This window comes from Nicotiana sylvestris, chromosome 8 (genome assembly GCF_000393655.2).
Source record: "Nicotiana sylvestris chromosome 8, ASM39365v2, whole genome shotgun sequence".
NCBI lineage: Eukaryota > Viridiplantae > Streptophyta > Magnoliopsida > Solanales > Solanaceae > Nicotiana > Nicotiana sylvestris.
This window is the reverse complement of record NC_091064.1, coordinates 180464334-180486428: the sequence shown is the minus strand read 5'-3', so window position 1 is coordinate 180486428 and position 22095 is coordinate 180464334. Positions and strand designations below refer to the sequence as shown.

At 37.8% G+C, this 22095-nt stretch overlaps 1 non-coding gene across 1 annotated transcript; it reads right to left on the bottom strand.

Annotated features, from left to right (window-relative positions):
* Positions 1–261: 261 nt before the first annotated feature.
* Positions 262–378, bottom strand: LOC138876571 (U5 spliceosomal RNA). The gene has a single exon (XR_011401917.1). It is a non-coding gene; the product is annotated as a U5 spliceosomal RNA (small nuclear RNA).
* Positions 379–22095: the final 21717 nt, after the last annotated feature.

The following is a 22095-nucleotide window of genomic DNA, read 5'->3' as shown; positions in this document are numbered from 1 at the left end:
GTTCAAATTAGATTGCAGTTTTTCAAAACCGAAAACCAAAAGATCAGATAATGAAAAACCGAATGTACTAAGTACTAGTTAAGTAATATATATATACACACAAGCCACAAGGTTAGAATAGCTAAAGTTATATAAACAGTTTATCAATATAGTTTTAAGACATAATTTATTCCTAAGTTTATACTCGGTATTGCTTCACCATTTAAACACGGAAAACATCATTTATGTAATACAAAAAGACTGGCACTAGAATTGTAGGGGGTTTCTTAATAAAGAGAACCCCTCCAAAAATAGGCGTATGCCACTAAATGCAGCGCGCCCACGGTATTCTTTAGTAAAAGGCGAAAGAATAGTTCGCTTTGTGCTCACTGCGTGGCTGCGTGAGTTTTATGAGAGAACGTGCTTCCCATTTTATATTGTAACAATGTTTGGATTTACTCTTTCTTATCGATGTGGGAGTTGAACTTTATGAAATCCAGTCTCCTTCCTTGTTTTATCCATTTAAGATTTGATTCGTTTTCACTGTTTCGCTAATTGTGAAGTAAAGATGCGGAGAATCTGTTCTATAGATTGCGTTCAGTGTCTTGGTGAAGAATAAAAGCTCACCAACTGATTGATGAAATGCCGCACACAATTGTGTTGCGCAACCAGAGCTGGATGTGCATTTCGCTGGTAAGAGATGTGCATTTCGCTGGTAAGTGCAGGTGTAGGGCTGGGCATATATCGGGTATAACCGATAGCCCGAACCGAAAAAAGCTTATTGGGGTATCGCTATCGGGTTATTAGGTTAACGGTCCGGTAACGATTTAATATTTTTCACTATTGGGTTATCGGTTCGGGCCTCGGTTTGCCCAATTTCTTAACGGGTAAACCGATAACCCAATAAGAATTAGTACTATTTCAATTGTGTTTGGACAACTATTGAATTACTAATACTCTTGTTGCTCTTGCTACAATTAGACTCTGAAGAAAGACATTGATCTCTTGATTTATGATTTGGCAGGAAACCAAAAAATAATTATTTATGTTCCTGTTAACTTCAAATATTAGTTGTGGCCAGAATGCAAAAATGGGTAGTATACTATATGTGAATTTTTCTCTTTTTTGCTTTACTCCGGTGAATTGTCTTTTTTTTCCTTAACTCTAGATTGAGTTATCTTATCAGGTAAACTGATAACCGAACCGATAATGGTTAATAACCGATAAGCGATATCTTATCGGTTCGGTTATCGGTTTATCATATTTGTAAACCGATAACCGATATGCAAAACCGATAATATTCACAACCGAACTGAACCGACCGATGCCCAACCCTATGCAGGTGTAGTACACTCCTTGTCTTCTCTTCAATTACATACCTATTATGGTTTTTTAAAATCACTAATTTTATAGATTTTTGTTTTCAAATAGAAATAGCCATGCATTATATTTTACTCGAGTTTTTGACTAAAATTGTCCCTTATTTATGGGAGTAGGTTTATTTTTGTCCTCCAAATATAACTCAGAGCATCTTTAATCTCTTAACTTTGCTAAAGCGGAGCATCTTTGGTCTTAGTAACAGACCCATGTTAAAAACTAACGGTGTTATCCCCTGTGACTCTCATGACTGTAAAACACTGAACCCACGGTGAAAGACTAACTCCATTCCTGATTCCCCCCAAATAAACCCTTTACCAAAAGCCTAAGCCCCTCTGGAAAAAGCTCAATTGACGGGAACAAGAAAATAACTTAAGTGAAGAAGCTTATTTCTTCATCTCCAGTAATGATTATTTGATCCCATGGTAGTGGAATACCCAATTGTGATTCGATTTTAGCAAAGAATACTATTTGGGTTTTAGTATGTAAGGTGTTGCTGAAAAAGATTAGTTATGCTGCTAAAGTTTGGTATTTTTTGTCGGTCTGAAAGGGTTTTCTTTTGCTGCTATAAAAGAACAACCTTGTTGGTGTAAAGGGTTCATTTTGCTGCTGAAGGCTGGTGTAAAAGAGTCGCAAGAATAGTTGTCTAACAGCTCTATTTTTTCTGGTCACAAAACAGTGAGGAGTATTTTTTTAACATTACTTTTGCTACCGCAATTGGGTTTTTAAATAGGATTTCAGCTGTTGGGTTTTGGTCTCACTATTGCTTTTCTTAGATCTGCCTCTTCTTCTGTTAGGCTTTTCATGATTTCTTAGATGTTTTAACATATTTCTTTATGAAGGAGATAATTTTAGCGACTTTTTATTTTGGTTTTGGTTTTGTTGTATCAACTAATGATTTGCTTGACTATAGATTCTAACAAGTTATGCAACTGAATTCATTGCTACTTATAATAAAACCAGTCATACACTTGAATGATTTGCTTGACCATATCCTAAGAAAATGGATAAGGCATGAAGAAAATGAAGAAGGCAGAACCTAGAGGGGAATCACTGTCACACCTCCTTTTTCCGCACCCGAGAGGGTGCAGGGGAGTTTTTCCAATTAAAGGACAATCGAAACGAGATTTATTTATTTATTTCAGAGTCGCCACTTGGGAGATTTAGGGTGTCCCAAGTCACCAATTTTAATCCCGAATCGAGGAAAAGAATGACTCCATATTACAGTCTGCGTACCAGAAATCTGGATAAGGAATTCTGTTAACCCGGGAGAAGGTGTTAGGCATTCCCGAGTTCCGTGGTTCTAGCACGGTCGCTCAACTGTTATATTTGGCTTGATTATCTGATTTTGTACATGTTAAACCTATGTGCAAGTTTTAAACTCTTGACCGCTTTTATTATTATTTTTTACGAGAATTGCAACGTCGTGAAAATATATCTCGAACCACGTTACATCAATGCACCCGTGGTTATTGACATATCTCGACTCGGTTGAGATTTGGATTTGGGTCACATAAATGTGCACCCGAATTAAGAAAAATAAATTATTAAGACGCGCCTAAAGCAACTAACGTATTGTTATTTTGGGGAAGGCCGTAAAATTTGCTAAACGGCATGTCCCGAATTCTAAGTATTTTTAATATATATACATTTAGAGGGCCCCGCAGCTTCTACATTTTTGTTTGTCGAGGCTCGTCTCATTTATTATTAAAAGGAATTTACAACGTCATGGAAATGCATCTCGGGCCACGCCATAATCAATATACCCGTGATTAGAGACACATTTCGATTCCGTTGAGATTTAGATTTGGGTCACATAAATGTGCACCCGAGTTTAGGAAAATTAAATTATTAAAGGCGCGCCTAAAGCGACTAGCGTATCATTTATTTTGGGGAAGGCCGTAAAATTCGCTAAACGGCCCGTCCCGGAATCTAAGTATTTAACACATATTTTTTGTGAGGGCTCCGCGATCTGTACATTTTTTATGTGGCGAAGCTCGTCTCATTTTATTTTTATTTTTTATTATTATTTATTTTTATTTTTATATTTTAAAAGGGTGCCATTTTTACGCCTTTAACAATACTAAACCTTACGGCTTCTTTACAACTAAAATCTCATAACTTGTCAAGATTTAATAAAATGAGTCTAGTGAATGGGTGTTTCGGAAGTGGTAACAACAAGTACTAATGCTAATTTTGTCCGAACGAACTAAGCAAAGGACCACGAACAAATTAACGTCAAACTTGTGTCATAGAACAACTAACCCAACTTAATTAAATGGCATCAAATAAACAAGAATAACACAACGCAAAATGAACAAAATGCATACGGTGAAAACATAAACAGAGAATTATCATACGATTTTCTATATTGCATCTCCGAACATTTAACGTAACATTTCCTTATCTAATACTTGAGGTTTACTAACCTTTGAACCTCGACAACCTCAGAACGACAAACACGACCCCGACGGAACTCAAGCCGGACCTCGCTGAACGAGGAACAAAGACGAAACCTCGGAACAAACTTGACGAACCGGACCTCGACTCAACTTTTGGATTTTGGACTGGAACTCGACTTCAACACAAGGTCGAGCAGCTCACCTCCATGAACTCCGGTTCAGCTAGTGGCGTGAGGATAGGGGAAACAGTCGCGGGGCTGTTTGGGGTTGTGGTCGACGCGGCTATGGAGGGTCGTTTGTGCAGTGACAACGGGAGTTCAGGCAGGAGGAGGGTCGACTGGTGGTGGGTTGTTGACGCAATGTGATGAGGCTGCAATGGCGGGGAAGCTGACGGGCTGGGGTTGGGTTCTGCGAGTGGTCGCGATGGAGATTGGAGGTGGTAGGCTGGGTAGCGGGCAGCAATGGTGGTGGTATTTTCGTCGTGAGGAAGACGATGGAGTTGGTGCTGGTTATGGCGTTTGGACGTAGGGTCGACGGACAGCGACGACGATGAAGTTGGGTTAGCTGGGGCGTTGCTGGATGGGTAACAATGATGGTTTGTTGACGGTGGTGATGGAGTTCAGTGGGAAGGTGGTGGTTGTGAGACGGAGAGGGAGCTGGACGAGATGGGACGATGAGGGAGTGGAAGCTGGTTGCGATGGTTTTGGTTACGACGGGGGAGGCGAAGTGGTCATGGGGCTGGTTGGTTCGGCAGGTGGTCGACGAAGGGAGCTGGTGGTTATGGTCGTCGGTGGTTCGGACGTTGGGGTGCAGCTGATCAGAGGTGGTCGTGGTTCGTTGCTGGGGTGCGAGGGTGGTTTTGGGTAGGTCTCAGTAGGGGTTTTGTTTAGGGTTTTCGTCAGGAAGAAGGGAGGAAGACGATGAACAGTCCTCCTCCAAATTTTCAAAGTTCCACCTTCCAAAAATGTTTGTCCGTGTATTTAGTATCCCTTTGCTAGGAAAATGAGCCCCACGCGCGGTGGGGTTCAAGACTTGTGTCCCCCACGCGTGGTGGGGTTCCCCGTGTACGGGATTCCGTCCGTGTTCCCCACGCGTGTCCCCTCATGTGTGGTGGACTCGGATTGTTATGGGCTAGGTCCGAAATTAGGCCTAAAAGCGGGTAATTTGAACCCGAATATTATTCTTTTGCCCGGACCCGATTAAGAACACAACGTTGTTCGACTAATCCTATGTAAGCAAAATAACTACAAAAATAAGACTAATATTTAAACAAAACTATATATTTTTTAATATATTTTTCAAGATTTAAAATAGCTACAAAATATTAATAAAACTATTTTTTTGTAATTTTCGTTTTTATATAAGGATAAAATATAAAGTAATATTTTTTGTATTTTTCAAAAATTAAAATGACTACAAAACACTAATAGAACTATATTTTTGGTTATTTTCGAAATTATATAAAGTACAAAAATAGAGTGCAATTTTTGTATTTTTTCAAGTTTATGAGAAATACATAAACTAAAATTTATATATATATTTTTTGTAATTTTTCTTTTTGCAACGAAATAAAGTAAAAATAGTTAAAATGGCTATATTAGACCCAATTTCACATATTCACGCTAAAAATGTGAAAATTCTCGGGGAGGGTCAAAAATCCGGTGTCTACAGCTGCCCCTCTTTGACTGGAAACACGAAGAGTTTTCCGACAAAGAACGACTAGACATGTTTTTGACCCGACCATTACTTGGACGGACTACACTAAAATAAGGAAGAGAATGTGACCGAGCCCTGGTATCTGAGATGCCTACATATCCTTGGTTATACAGGAATCAGGCCACGTGTAGTTTAGATATGAGAGATGGTGGAGTGTACCGAGGTGAAGAGCCGATCGAGGTGTCGTTCCGTTGAGGTTCCGGTCCGCGGTCTTGTCATTACAACAAAAAATGAAAACTGAAAAAAGACTAACTAAGCCTATCAGCTACTAGTTACAAGGATTCCTATCTTCAAGTCTTCTGAAACTTGGTCTTGAGTCTTGAATGGTGCTTCATACAGACTTTGGATTTGAACCTTGATACTTGCTAGTTGTAGGTGCTAGTTCTTGAGCAGACCATATTTGTTCTTCACTTCCGTATTTTTCTCTCCTTCTTTTTTTGTTTTTCTCTTTTTTTTTTTTTTTTTGGATCCTCGGGGAGCAGACCACATCTGACCATCTCAGCCTGTTGACTCGCATTCTTGAGGCGAGCTTCTGCTATTTATAACTTGGTTGAATGCTGGGGATTTTTGTTGTAGCCTTCTGCTTTCCGGTGCTGGGGATCTTTATTGTTTCCTGCTGGGGATTCCTGTTATAACCTACTACCTTCCGGTGGGGTTACTGATTTCCAAAATCTGCGGTATAAGACTAAAAAGTATTCCTCTTGTTATACAGGTGGGCGCCTGAAACATGAAATGTAAAGACTGAAATGTATGCCTCTGTTATATGGGCGGGCTCCCAATTTCAACACTTAAAAGTAAAGACTGAATGTATTCCTCTCGTTATACAGGTGGGCGCCTGGCAAAAAAAGACTGAAAAGTATTCCTCTCGTTATACAGGTGGGCGCCTGGCATGGAATGTAAAGACTGAAAAGTATTCCTCTCGTTATTCAGGTGGGCGCCTGTCTTTAGGAAAACTAAACATTGATAATCTTAAGAAAACTAAAAATGACTCCTTTTTATCAAATTCAAACATTGTTTTTTTTCAACTTATCCTAGGAGAAAATTCGTCAGACTAGGATGTTTTTTTTTTAATTATTATCTTAGGAGAAAGATTTTCATCATACTAAGATTTTGATCCTAGGAGAAGATTCGTCAGACTAGGTCTCTATCTTAGGAGAAAAATTCATCGGACTAAGATTTTGATCCTACGAGAAGGTTCATCAGACTAGATCTTGTTTTTTGGTATCTTAGGAGAAAGATTCATCAGACTAAGATTTGGATCCTAGGAGAAGATTCGTCAGACTAGGTCTTGTTTTTTGGTATCTTAGGAGAAAGATTCATCACACTAAGATTTTGATCCTAGGAGAAGATTCGTCAGACTAGGTCTCTATCTTAGGAGAAAAGTTCATCGGACTAAGATTTTGATCCTAGGAGAAGGTTCATCAGATTAGGTCTTGTTTTTTGGTATCTTAGGAGAAAGATTCATCATACTAAGATTTTGATCCTAGGAGAAGGTTCGTCAGACTAGGTCTTGTTTTTTTTTGGTATCTTAGGAGAAAGATTCATCAGACTAAGATTTTGATCCTAGGAGAAGGTTCGTCAGACTAGGTCTCTATCTTAGGAGAAAAATTCGTCAGACTAAGATTTTGATCTTAGGAGAAGGTTCGTCAGACTAGGTCTTGTTTTTTTGGTATCTTAGGAGAAAGATTCATCAGACTAAGATTTTGATCCTAGGAGAAGGTTCGTCAGACTAGGTCTCTATCTTAGGAGAAAAATTCGTTAGACTAAGATTTTGATCCTAGGAGAAGGTTCATCGGACTAGGTCTTGTTTTTTTGGTATCTTAGGAGAAAGATTCATCGGACTAAGATTTTGATCCTAGGAGAAGGTTCGTCAGACTAGGTCTCTATCTTAGGAGAAAAATTTGTCAGACTAAGATTTTGATCCTAGGAGAAGGTTCATCAGACTAGGTCTTGTTTTTTTGGTATCTTAGGAGAAAGATTCATTAGACTAAGATTTTGATCCTAGGAGAAGGTTCGTCAGACTAGGTGTCTATCTTAGGAGAAAAATTCGTCAGACTAAAATTTTGATCCTAGGAGAAGGTTCATCAGACTAGGTCTTGTTTTTTTTGGTATCTTAGGAGAAAGATTCATCAGACTAAGATTTTGATCCTAGAAGAAGGTTCGTCAGACTAGGTCTCTATCTTAGGAGAAAAATTCATCAGACTAAGATTTTGATCCTAGGAGAAGGTTCATCAGACTAGGTCTTTTTTTGTTGTTTGGTTATCTTAGGAGAAATATTCATCAGACTAAGATTTGGATCCTAGGAGAAGGTTCATCAGACTAGGTCTCTATCTTAGGAGAAAAATTCGTCAGACTAAGATTTTGATCCTAAGAGAAGGTTCATCAGACTATGTCTTGTTTTTTTGGTATCTTAGGAGAAAGATTCATCAGACTAAGATTTGGATCCTATGAGAAGGTTCGTCAGACTAGGTCTCTATCTTAGGAGAAAAATTCGTCAGACTAAGATTTTGATCCTAGGAGAAGGTTCATCAGACTAGGTCTTGTTTTTTTGGTATCTTAGGAGAAAGATTCATCAGACTAAGATTTTGATCCTAGGAGAAGGTTCGTCAGACTAGGTCTCTATCTTAGGAGAAAAATTCGTCAGACTAAGATTTTGATCCTAGGAGAAGGTTCATCAGACTAGGTCTTGTTTTTTTTTTGGTATCTTAGGAGAAAGATTCATCAGACTAAGATTTTGATCCTAGGAGAAGGTTCGTCAGACTAGGTCTCTATCTTAGGAGAAAAATTCATCAGACTAAGATTTTGATCCTAGGAGAAGGTTCATCAGACTAGGTCTTTTTTTGTTTTTTGGTTATCTTAGGAGAAAGATTCATCAGACTAAGATTTTGATCCTAGGAGAAGGTTCGTCAGACTAGGTCTCTATCTTAGGAGAAAAATTCATCAGACTAAGATTTTGATCCTAGGAGAAGGTTCATCAGACTAGGTCTTGTTTTTTTTGGTATCTTAGGAGAAAGATTCATCAGACTAAGATTTGGATCCTAGGAGAAGGTTCATCAGACTAGGTCTCTATCTTAGGAGAAAAGTTCGTCAGACTAAGATTTTGATCCTAGGAGAAGGTTCATCAGACTAGGTCTTGTTTTTTGGTATCTTAGGAGAAAGATTCATCAGACTAAGATTTGGATCCTAGGAGAAGGTTCGTCAGACTAGGTCTCTATCTTAGGAGAAAAATTCATCAGACTAAGATTTTGATCCTAGGAGAAGGTTCATCAGACTAGGTCTCTATCTTAGGAGAAAGATTCATCAGACTAAGATTTTGATCCTAGGAGAAGGTTCGTCAGACTAGGTCTCTATCTTAGGAGAAAAATTCGTCAGACTAAGATTTTGATCCTAGGAGAAGGTTCATCAGACTAGGTCTTGTTTTTTTGGTATCTTAGGAGAAAGATTCATCGGACTAAAATTCGTCAGACTAAGATTTTGATCCTAGGAGAAGGTTCATCAGACTAGGTCTTGTTTTTTTGGTATCTTAGGAGAAAGATTCATCAGACTAAGATTTTGATCCTAGGAGAAGGTTCGTCAGACTAGGTCTCTATCTTAGGAGAAAAATTCGTCAGACTAAGATTTTGATCCTAGGAGAAGGTTCATCGGACTAGGTCTTGTTTTTTTTGTTTTTTTATCTTTAACAACCACTTAGGAGGAAATGCATCTCCTACGGGTGAAACTAAAACGAACTTAGGAGGAAATGCGTCTCCTAGGGGGTAAAACTTAAACTTAGGAGGAAATGCGTCTCCTATGGGTAAAACTTAAACTTAAGGAGGAAATGCGTCTCCTATGGGTAAAAGTGAACTTAGGAGGAAATGCGTCTCCTATGGGTAAAACTTAAACTTAGGAGGAAATGCATCTCCTATGGGTGAAACTAAAACAAACCTAGGAGGAAATGCGTCTCCTATGGGTAAAACTAAAACAACCTTAGGAGGAAATGCATCTCCTATGGGGTGAAACTAAAACAAACTTAGGAGGAAATGCATCTCCTATAGGTAAAACTCAAACTTAGAAGGAAATGCATCTCCTATGGGTGAAACTAAAACGAACTTAGGAGGAAATGCATCTCCTATGGGTAGAACTCTAATGATTTCAAACTAGGAAGTGTGTCTCCTATTAATGAAACCTTCGTTTTTTTTTTGAATTATTTACTTACCTGTGTTGTCCTCCCTCGAAACTGTTGGGGATTATTTAGATGGGGATGACTTTTTACCCTTTTTCTTTTTTTTTTCATTATTATCTTTTATTCTTCTTTTTTTTTTATTCTTTTTTTTTTGCATAGCTTCTTCCTTTGAAGACTACCTCCTTTGAGAGTCGTTTTGCCTTTCCCCGAAAGGAACCGCTGAGGATACCGACTTTCCAACCTTGTGTTGGACTCCTCGCAACTGCTAGGGATAACACTGTTGGGGAATTATTTACTTACCTGTTGGGGGTAAAATGTTATCAGCTGGGGGTACCTGACTTCCAGAAAATTTTCTAAATGGAAGGAAAATTTTCTGCCCCAGTTTGATAATATCCCTTGTGGCATTCGTTTCTGCATCAATGCCATTTCCTTTACCTGTTTCAAATCAAACAAAATTTGTTAGTTTAAAACATGGTAGTTGGTTGTGATACTCCTATTGGGATGGATTTCCCTTTCTCCTTCATTGCGCTGTACTCCACGACTTGTTGTGGATGATATTATGTGTTGGGGATAATCCCTTCCTGCTGGGGATATCCCTCTTCTTTTGTGGCATAGCTTGGAAACTGGCATTTTCGAGGCCTTTTAGTCTAGCATGAATTTCCCCACATCATGTTCACTGCTTTCCTTGCTTTGTTCATAGGCCTTGGCTTTGAGGTTTATAACCTTGGTTTTGGCAAGGATATCCCTCTTGACGCTCGTCAATCCTTTTGTCAATTCCCTTTTGCTGGGGATATCTTTTTGACGATGGCCTCGCGCTTGTTTCTTGCTGACTAATACCACTTGGATGTACTAGTCAGATCTCATCTTGCACATTCGGAAAGCTGATGGCATATTTTGAAGTCAATTCACACTTGTTCTGACCAAACAGACTTTATTGGGGATTTTTCTTTGAAAGGAAAAAGATAAAAGGGAACAGAATAAAAAGACAAAGAAAAATGACTCTTTAACAAAAGAAACTATAAATAAAAACCTATCAAATGCAGATACCGACTCTAATGGTCATGACATTCATATGTGGCCTATCCTCCGCTGTCAATCATCTTTCAAGATCTTCAATTGGCAATTCCCCATATGATTCTCAATCTTATTCGACTTGTAGTGCCCGAAGGGTTTTCACTATCAAGCCTCTCTCATTTTGGTTTTTCTCTCAACTATCATCGTTTTATGGTGCCTGTGAAGGTTTTCACCAATAAGACTCTCTCGTTTTAATATCTCTCTCCAGTTGGGGATTTGGAGTGTTGCTGATATGACTCTTTCTGTTGGAGATTAGAGTCCTTCCTGCTGTGGAACAGAATGTTATGTGCGCCGGTAAGACTCTTCATTTGTCTGACTTGGCATCTTTTGAAGACTGATCAGAAGGTCTTTCTTTGGACCGTAATGTGGGTTTTGAATAGGGCTAGAAAGAAAGGGTATTAAAGGCTCAAAAATGCATTAATTTTGGGTTATTAGTTACAACCTTCGGAATTAGATTTATTTACAACAAACGCAACATTTGCCCCAGTTTCTTGCTTGGGGATATTCTAATTGTTTTTTTTTTTTCATTTTTCAAAACCATGACCGAGCCGTGAAGCGCCTACGTATCCTCTTTGAGGAATCAGGTCAAACGTAGTTCCCAATTCCTCCCTTTTTTTTAATTTGACTTTCCTTTTTTTTCCTTCTCTTTTTTTCATCATTTTTCTTTCCTTCTTTTTTTTTTCATTTTTCTTTTGTCGTTTTGTTGGTTTTTTCTTTTTTCTCTTTTTTTTTCTTAGTTGCTACTGATTCCGAACGAGGGGTATGAAAGAAAATAAATAAGGCTCAGAAGGGGTAACGAAGGGTAAAGTGTTTTAGGTAGCAGAACAAAATGCCTTCGTCATTCCAGTCTTCAAAACATGCCAAGTGCAAACAACACAATTTAAATTTGTAGTCTCTTCTGATGGTGCTTGACTTGACAATTATATTCAACATCTGTTTGTTCATTTGTCACTTCTAAAGCACCGTTGGGCGACACTCTCATTCTCATTATTATGAACGACCCTCATGCCAATTTGGCGAATCTTTGTTTTTTAACGGTTTTCTTTGTGTTTAACTTGCCCCAGTTCCACATGACTCGGGACCCAAATAATCTCAAATCGTTCTTATTTCCTTTAAATGTTTTTGATCACATTCCCAGAGTCTTATGATTAACTTTTAAAATTAGGCCCAAACTGTGTGCGCATGTCATGTCCCTAGAATCGGCATTGAACAAAAATGATAAAAGGACTAAACAAAAGATGACTGGAAATAAATAAAAGACCTGATTTTGTATTAGATTACTGGTGAAATGGTTTGAAAAAATAAAAACAAACCGGAATAAAAATCCTAAACAACCTGGACAAAACTTAAACAAACCGCTATGACAAAAAAATGGAAAGATAAGAAGGTTTGACACAAGACAAAATCCGAATTACAATCCTAATAATCCGAACAACAGAAATGACAACAAAATAAACCACCACAAGCTTCTCTCTTGCTAACCAAGGAACGGAACGTCCTCCCACTTTATCAAAACTGGCATCTTAGCCACTGAACTTCGCATCAATACTGCCAAGACCATTACCAGCTTCAATATCATCAACCTCCGTCAGCAAGTCCCCAATAGGATTCGAGTGCTTCTGTTATCAGGCCTGATCCGAGCAAAGTGTGTATCATGAGGTGCACGTAAAGGATTCTGGGTGTTATTGTCTGGCTTACCACAAACCAACCACCTTAACTTTCTCTGTGAAACAAACAGGTTAGAATGGACTCAGTCGGTCCTCATTATTAGCAACGTTTTTTTTTTCTTTTCTTTTTCATTTCTCTTTCTCTTTTTCGATTTTTTTTTCCTTTCTCTTTTTTCGTTCTCTTTTTTGCTTTTTCATTTTGCTTTTTTTTTTCATTTCTTTTTTGCTGTGGTCGAATCTTATGGAGATTGCCTACGTATCATGACCCCGCATGAATCAGACCTTGCGTAGTTCGGACCAATAAAAGATAAACAATAGTAAACATTTTTCAATTTTCATATTAGAACAAACTGAGTTTCAAAGGTTTGAAGATGACCTACAAACTTGAAACTCAAGCAACCCACATATTCTAGTCAAAAGATTTATAACCTCAAACGGCTATTTTTACAAATGTGGCCCCTTCCAAATCTCAAATGAATTTTGAGGCCGGAGAGGATTATTTTATGACACTTTACAAACTTGTCCGTTCTTTTACGAAAATAACCTTTCGACAACTGAAAGATACTCTAAGGCTATTTCGGCAAGAACGGTTTAAGACGCGGCCGAAGCTGGCTCGGCTTATTATGACAAAATTCAAACGGTATTTTTTCTTTTCAAATTATAATAAAACCTGGTGCTGCAAACACGGTCCTTCAGCGCCTCGGGGACGAAGATTTTTAAGGCTGTGCGGGTCAACTGGACCAAACTCCTAAACATGACCCCAAAAGGTGGTTGTTTATGCAAAGTCAGCCTTCCGGCGTCCCTTTCGGGAACATTCGGCTATTTATGACAAACAACATCACCTGATTTATTTATGACTCTTTTTATCGTTTTTTTTCAAAATAGAAAATTCAATATTGCAAACACAGCCTTTCAACGTCTCGGGGACGAAGATTTTTTAAGGCTGTGTGGGTCAACTGGACCAAATCTTAAAAAAATGACCCGAAGGTGGCTGTTTATGCAAAGTCACCCTTCCGGCGTTCCTTTTGGGAACATTCGGCTATTTATGACAAAACAGCATCACCTGACTTATTCATGACTCTTTTTATCGTTTTTCAAATTTAGAAAACTCAATATTGCAAACACGGCCTTTCAACGTCTCGGGGACGAAGATTTTTAAGGTTGTGTGGGTCAACTGGACCAAATCTTAAATATGACCCAAAAGTGGCTGTTTATGCAAAGTCAGCCTTCCGGCGTCCCCTTCGGGAACATTCGGCTATGTCTTGATAAAACAGCGTCACCCGACTTCTTAGAAATTTGACACATATATTTTGCTATTTTTTTTTTGTAAAAGGGGAAGTTGGACATCACCCGACTTATTTATGACAAAATTAAAAATCTTGACACAATTTTTTTTTGTTTATTTGTTTGTTTTGGTTTTTTAGCAAAAGGTGGGTTGGACATCACCCGACTTATTTATGACATGTTTTTTATTATTTATTCGTTTTTGGCTTTTTTAGCAAAAAGGGGGTTGGACCCGATGAGGGTTGCCTACGTATCTCACATCCGGTGAGAATCAAACCCGCGTAGTTCGGGCAAATAAACTATTTTTGAGAGGACCCTTTTCCATTTTCTATTCTTTTTTTTATATATATAACAAACAAACAAACTATTATTTTTCATTAATAACAAACAAACTAACTAACGTAAAACATAAAACATTCCTTCTTTTTCATTTGTTTTTCTTATTCTAAAGAAAAAGAAAAATGTTTTTTTTTGGAATTTTTACCTTTAATAAAAGAAATGCTTAAAAAAATATTTTTTGAATTTTTTTTTGGATTATATATATATATTTATTTTGGAACAAATAATAAAATCACGTTCAACGTCCGACTCTTATTATTTTTTGGCATTTTCATAGACAAATAAAAATAAAAAAAATATTTTAAAAACCAGACTCTTTTTCATTTCCATTTAATGGCAAAACAAACTATTTTCTTTTCTATATTTTCTGAAAAACAAGACAGAACAATGATGATTTTTTTTCTCTATTTTTCCTTTGCTTTTAATATAACAGACTAATAAGGCATTTTTTTCATTTTCTCAAAATTTCGGCAGAGTTTCGATACTACTCGGACATTGGTTTTTTTTTCTTCTAAAATAAGTAGTTATATCTCTACGCTTTCATTTTCTCATCTTTTCACAATTTTCTAATTTGTGGAAAAATAATGACAACATACAAAATCTTTTGAATTTTCCAATGCTCTTTTTTATTTATTATTATTTTGTTTTTATTTTCAAAATGTGGCATGGGGGACATGGGGAATTTCAAGACTTCTTGGATTCCACAAATGTTCCCCATGTGTTTTTTCCCAAAAATGAAGCGTGGGGGACATAGTGGATTTCAAGACTTCTTGGATTCCACAAATGTTCCCCATGTGCTTTTCCCAAAAAATGAAGCGTGGGGGACATGTGGAATACCAAGGCTTCTTGAATTCCACAATGTTCCCCATGTGCTTAATCAAAAATAGTGCAACTTTCTTATTTAACGTGATCAGCATGATAAGGAGTATCATTTGTCCGCAAATATCATTGGTCCGCCAAATGACCCATTCACCCTTGAATAAATATAACATGTAGCACATAGGATGCCAAAGATGGTCTATTATTTTCAGGTTGCTTGTCCTAGACGGACCCAACCCCTGTGTTGAGTCCCCTAAGTCAAATGCACATGATGCAAATAAACGTTCCTACTAGGGATCCGGCATGTGGCTTTGTTATACTAAGTTCATAACCTGGGTATTTGTTCTAGACCTGGCTTACCCGAGCGGACAACTCGAGCCGAGGATGGGAGCTGTGTACCGGTAACCAAAAGGCCATCCGATTTTGCAACTCCTCCGAATCCTCGTTCTATTTTGGTATATGACACTAACAGAAAGAAGCCACGACCAGCGTGCACTCCTCAAGAGAGAGAAGAGAGGGGTTTCGGCACAGTTTATATGTACAGTTCAAAAAATATCAAAGCAATAAAAGCAGCACTTAGCACATTAGGCTCAAACACGTAAAAATCAGATAATAAATAAAGCCAAATAATAACAATTATTTTAAGCTCGAATTCTTAACCCTGAACCAGTGGTTCTAGGTCCAAATCCCCAGCGGAGTCGCCAGAGCTGTCACACCTCCTTTTTTCGCACCCGAGAGGGTGCAGGGGAGTTTTTCCAATTAAAGGACAATCGAAACGAGATTTATTTATTTATTTCAGAGTCGCCACTTGGGAGATTTAGGATGTCCCAAGTCACCAATTTTAATCCCGAATCGAGGAAAAGAATGACTCCATATTACAGTCTGCGTACCAGAAATCTGGATAAGGAATTCTATTAACCCGGGAGAAGGTCTTAGGCATTCCCGAGTTCCGTGGTTCTAGCACGGTCGCTCAACTGTTATATTTGGCTTGATTATCTGATTTTGTACATGTTAAACCTATGTGCAAGTTTTAAACTCTTGACCGCTTTTATTATTATTTTTTACGAGAATTGCAACGTCGTGAAAATATATCTCGAACCACGTTACATCAATGCACCCGTGGTTATTGACATATCTCGACTCGGTTGAGATTTGGATTTGGGTCACATAAATGTGCACCCGAATTAAGAAAAATAAATTATTAAGACGCGCCTAAAGCAACTAACGTATTGTTATTTTGGGGAAGGCCGTAAAATTTGCTAAACGGCATGTCCCGAATTCTAAGTATTTTTAATATATATACATTTAGAGGGCCCCGCAGCTTCTACATTTTTGTTTGTCGAGGCTCGTCTCATTTATTATTAAAAGGAATTTACAACGTCATGGAAATGCATCTCGGGCCACGCCATAATCAATATACCCGTGATTAGAGACACATTTCGATTCCGTTGAGATTTAGATTTGGGTCACATAAATGTGCACCCGAGTTTAGGAAAATTAAATTATTAAAGGCGCGCCTAAAGCGACTAGCGTATCATTTATTTTGGGGAAGGCCGTAAAATTCGCTAAACGGCCCGTCCCGGAATCTAAGTATTTAACACATATTTTTTGTGAGGGCTCCGCGATCTGTACATTTTTTATGTGGCGAAGCTCGTCTCATTTTATTTTTATTTTTTATTATTATTTATTTTTATTTTTATATTTTAAAAGGGTGCCATTTTTACGCCTTTAACAATACTAAACCTTACGGCTTCTTTACAACTAAAATCTCATAACTTGTCAAGATTTAATAAAATGAGTCTAGTGAATGGGTGTTTCGGAAGTGGTAACAACAAGTACTAATGCTAATTTTGTCCGAACGAACTAAGCAAAGGACCACGAACAAATTAACGTCAAACTTGTGTCATAGAACAACTAACCCAACTTAATTAAATGGCATCAAATAAACAAGAATAACACAACGCAAAATGAACAAAATGCATACGGTGAAAACATAAACAGAGAATTATCATACAATTTTCTATATTGCATCTCCGAACATTTAACGTAACATTTCCTTATCTAATACTTGAGGTTTACTAACCTTTGAACCTCGACAACCTCAGAACGACAAACACGACCCCGACGGAACTCAAGCCGGACCTCACTGAACGAGGAACAAAGACGAAACCTCGGAACAAACTCGACGAACCGGACCTCGACTCAACTTTTGGATTTTGGACTGGAACTCGACTTCAACACAAGGTCGAGCAGCTCACCTCCATGAACTCTGGTTCAGCTAGTGGCGTGAGGATAGGGGAAACAGGCGCGGGGCTGCTTGGGGTTGTGGTCGACGCGGCTATGGAGGGTCGTTTGTGCAGTGACGACGGGAGTTCAGGCAGGAGGAGGGTCGACTGGTGGTGGGTTGTTGACGCAAGGTGATGAGGCTGCAATAGCGGGGAAGCTGACGGGCTGGGGTTGGGTTCTGCGAGTGGTCGCGATGGAGATTGGAGGTGGTAGGCTGGGTAGCGGGCAGCAATGGTGGTGGTATTTTCGTCGTGAGGAAGACGATGGAGTTGGTGATGGTTATGGCGTTTGGACGTAGGGTCGACGGACAGCGACGACGATGGAGTTGGGTCAGCTGGGGCGTTACTGGATGGGTAACAATGGTGGTTTGTTGACGGTGGTGATAGAGTTCAGTGGGAAGGTGATGGTTGTGAGACGGATAAGGAGCTGGACGAGATGGGACGATGAGGGAGTGGAAGCTGGTTGCGATGGTTTTGGTTACGACGGGGGAGGTGAAGTGGTCGTGGGGCTGGTTGGTTCGGCAGGTGGTCGACGAAGGGAGCTGGTGGTTATGGTCGTCGGTGGTTCGGACGTTGGGGGTGCAGCTGATCGGAGGTGGTCGTGGTTCGTTGATGGGGTGCGAGGGTGGTTTTGGGTAGGTCTCAGTAGGGTTTTTGTTTAGGGTTTTCGTCAGGAAGAAGGGAGGAAGACGATGAACAGTCCTCCTCCAAATTTTCAAAGTTCCACCTTCCAAAAATGTTTGTCCGTGTATTTAGTATCCCTTTGCTAGGAAAATGAGCCCCACGCGTGGTGGGGTTCAAGACTTGTGTCCCCCACGCGTGGTGGGGTTCCCCGTGTACGGGATTCCGTCCGTGTTCCCCACGCGTGTCCCCTCATGTGTGGTGGACTCGGATTGTTATGGGCTAGGTCCGAAATTAGGCCTAAAAGCGGGTAATTTGAACCCGAATATTATTCTTTTGCCCGGACCCGATTAAGAACACAACGTTGTTCGACTAATCCTATGTAAGCAAAAATAACTACAAAAATAAGACTAATATTTAAACAAAACTATATATTTTTAATATATTTTTCAAGATTTAAAATAGCTAGAAAATATTAATAAAACTATTGTTTTTTGTAATTTTCGTTTTTATATAAGGATAAAATATAAAGTAATATTTTTTGTATTTTTCAAAAATTAAAATGACTACAAAACACTAATAGAACTATATTTTTGGTTATTTTCGAAATTATATAAAGTACAAAAATAGAGTGCAATTTTTGTATTTTTTCAAGTTTATGAGAAATACATAAACTAAAATTTATATATATATTTTTTTGTAATTTTTCTTTTTGCAACGAAATAAAGTAAAAATAGTTAAAATGGCTATATTAGACCCAATTTCACATATTCACGCTAAAAATGTGAAAATTCTCGGGGAGGGTCAAAAATCCGGTGTCTACAGCTGCCCCTCTTTGACTGGAAACACGAAGAGTTTTCCGACAAAGAACGACTAGACATGTTTTTGACCCGACCATTACTTGGACGGACTACACTAAGGAAAGGGAGGGAATGTGACCGAGCCCTGGTATCTGAGCTGCCTACATATCCTTGGTTATAAACTCTGTTTTACTCCTACATACTTAAAGCATTGGATCAGTCCCTATCCACAGCTCACAGGTTAGTCAATTGAATGGCTGGAGCTCCTTTAGGATCGATTTGTTGAGGTCATGAAACTTATCGGCATCGTTTGATGAATTGATGGTCAATATTTTTTTCCATAATGACGTATCTATGTGTTAAAAAATGTCTTTATTCAATTAATCAATTAATTACATATCAACCATACATTAGTTGAAATCATTTATCTGCATCTTTTTAACCTATTCAAAGAATTTATTAAGTTACTAATTTTTGCATTAAAATAGGTTGTCTATACCCGGTGAAGGTGCAACTTTTCCTCCGTACCTTGCGTGAATGCGGAATATTTGTGCACCGGGGTGAAAAGAAAAGATTGATTTTGTGCAAATCTTTATCTATCATAATCTTCTCTTTGGAATCAACCGTGTTTCATAAAACTCCGTATATGCAACATATGTTTTTTTCGTCCTCCAAAAAAGAAACCTACTCCCTCCGTTTATTTTTAGTTGTCCGCATTTGACTTTGCACTCCCTTTAAGAAAAAATAAATGAAGTATGTATTTGACAATTTTACCAATAATAATGATAGCTTTTTTAAAAAGTCTTGGGAAATGATTTGGGGAATAAGTAGTTAATGATAAGGGTAAAACATGGGGAAAAAATTATTTTTCTCTTGATTTAGTATAGTGGACAAGTAAAAGTGAAAATGTATTTTTAGTATAGTGGACAAATAAAAGTGAACGGAGGAAATATTAATTAAAGTCATCAGTATAAGAAAGATTGTGATAGTGTGTTGATCGCACAACTGTAGTAATCGAACTACAACAGAACTGGGGTGTGGCAATTACAACCTGAGCCATGACCATTACAAAAATGAGCATGGGAATAGCTAGCACTGCAGGGAGGGATCATCCGGCTACATGTAGTGCCCGCCTGCTACTACCAAAGGTGAATGTAGCCTTAGGCTTACGCGTTCAATTGAATTCATAAATTTCGACACATATATAAATTTATGTGTAAAAATCAATTAAATTTCAATTAATATTTGATCGGAACCTATAATTTTAACAGCATAATAAATTCAATGCTAAATATCATAAAAACTAAAATTATTAAATTTAAATCTTGAATTCATCTCTAAAAAGTTATTTTCCGGTGTCGTCATTCCCCTACAATCTAAGAAATTATTTCAGCAATGTGTAATATTTTTCCAGAATTAAACAAGCACATCTCTATTTATTTAGAGGATACAGAAATCAGTAAAATTAAATAATACCAGCATATTTGGAATGGGGAAATAAACACAGGTTACAAAAGAAATCGGAACACACAAAAGGCTAGGCGTAATTGAAAATGAGAAGGCTTGTAGTAGTGATTACTAATCATTAGCAATCATGAGAGAAAATAAATTGGAAGAAGAAGAATTTTTTTTGTCTTGCTAATGATGATCTTCTTGTCTAGTTGAGAGCCTATTTATAGGCATATGTGCATGGATCCATATGATGAGAGGAAAGAACGTGGCAAATGCAATTGCCACTTTTCAAAAGCTTCTTGCCATATATCTCTTCCCTTCTAGAAGGTTTGCCACATGTTTTTTGTTAAGACATTTGTCACAAGTGTCTTTAAAATATTGCCACAATTGAAAGCTTGAACAAGTGGATCTTGAATTTCAAATATAACGAGTTTAAATTAAGTGGATATTGTTGAAATCTTTTTTGAAAACATTGGAAAAGATGAAGACTTTCTATATAAACTATTCTCAGTTGGGCATATTATCAATGTCTTTGATATTTTGTACTAAAAGAACGAGGATATTTGAGAAATATGTAAAAATATTGAAGCTTTCTTGATTTCAAATTGTTTAGAGTTTTGGCAAGTCAAACTTCAGGCCTCTATTTCTAAACTTCATACTCGTGCGTTTGAAGTTGATTTAAAGCGGCTAAACTTGCAAAAATTGAACGTCGACTATTTGTTCACTTCGCCCTTCACGGGATTACCAGCAGGTTGTAGCCCTGTTTTAGTTTGTAGCAACCTTCTTTTACTGGTGATGCCCAGCTAACGAGAATAGAGATTTTTTAGAGGATCTCTATTATATATGTTGGCGAGATAATAAGTAGGCAACTGGACATAAAAATTATGATTTTTGATGAAAAAATAATATGTGAAGTTAAACTGAAAAGGGGTATTTAGAATTTGAAATTATATTTAGACTTATATTTTACTTGAAAAAATATTGTAGTTTAGTGCGAAAAAATAATTTTTTACTTACAAAGTTAAAACTTCTTTAAAAAAACTACTAACCGCATACCAAGCATGCATGCTAGGAACTTAGAACAACCTCGTCTCATCTAGGCTATAAATATCCTACTTTATTTATTTGTCATACACATTTGATTACATATAACATTTGAGATTGTTTATCGTGTACTCTTCGTATTCTTTTGCAAGATATCTTTCTCTTTTGTCTTTTTCAAGGATTGTAATCCATTTCAACATAGTCACATCAAAGGCCGACGATCAATAAGATTTCTCTTATTTGACCTCAATTCCATTTTATTTATTGCTATTGTTCTTCATTTCAGTATATGCACTTTGGATTAATCAATTTGCTAGTGGCGGTAAAATACGGACAGCTAAGTAAGATTCATTTCTTCCAATTTTATTTCTCTCTCTACAACTGCTCCGCATCACCTCTCTCGGCTGGGTGTATCTCACATTCACTCAATCCTCCCAACATGGTATTAGAGCTATCGATCAATAGTCCTTTGAGCTGAAACACCACGAGTTCGAGCAATTGTAGTGCGTAGTGAGGTGGATTTCATCGAAAATTGTGCATTTTCCAAAAAAATTCCGGAGTAATCGAGGTCCAGAAACCCTAAATTTTTTCGCTGTTGTCAAATCTTCAATTTCTCCTATCGGTTCATCATGCCAAATGCTTCAACAACCGAATGGCGTATTATTGTCGGCTTGATTGAGAAATTCAGTGACATTCATCCTAGAAATCCATTGTATTTACTCCCATCGGATTCACTAGTTAGCATCTTAATTCCTCAACATCTAACTAGAATTGAAAACTATACTACATGTTGTAATTCAATGAGAGTTGCATTACTGTCTAAAAACAAGTTAGGGTTTATCGATGTATAAGGATGATTTGATACATAAGTGGGATATATGTAATGCTTTTGTTTTTTTCATGGATTACCAATTCATATCAAGAGAGCTTGCAAATAGCCTTATGTACTCTTCTAATGCACAATGTGGATGGACTTGAAAGAGCGTTTCGATAAATGGAATCTCAGACGAATGTATCAATTGCATCGTGAAATCTATACTATGACTCAAGGCACTTCTTGGCTACTGTATGAGT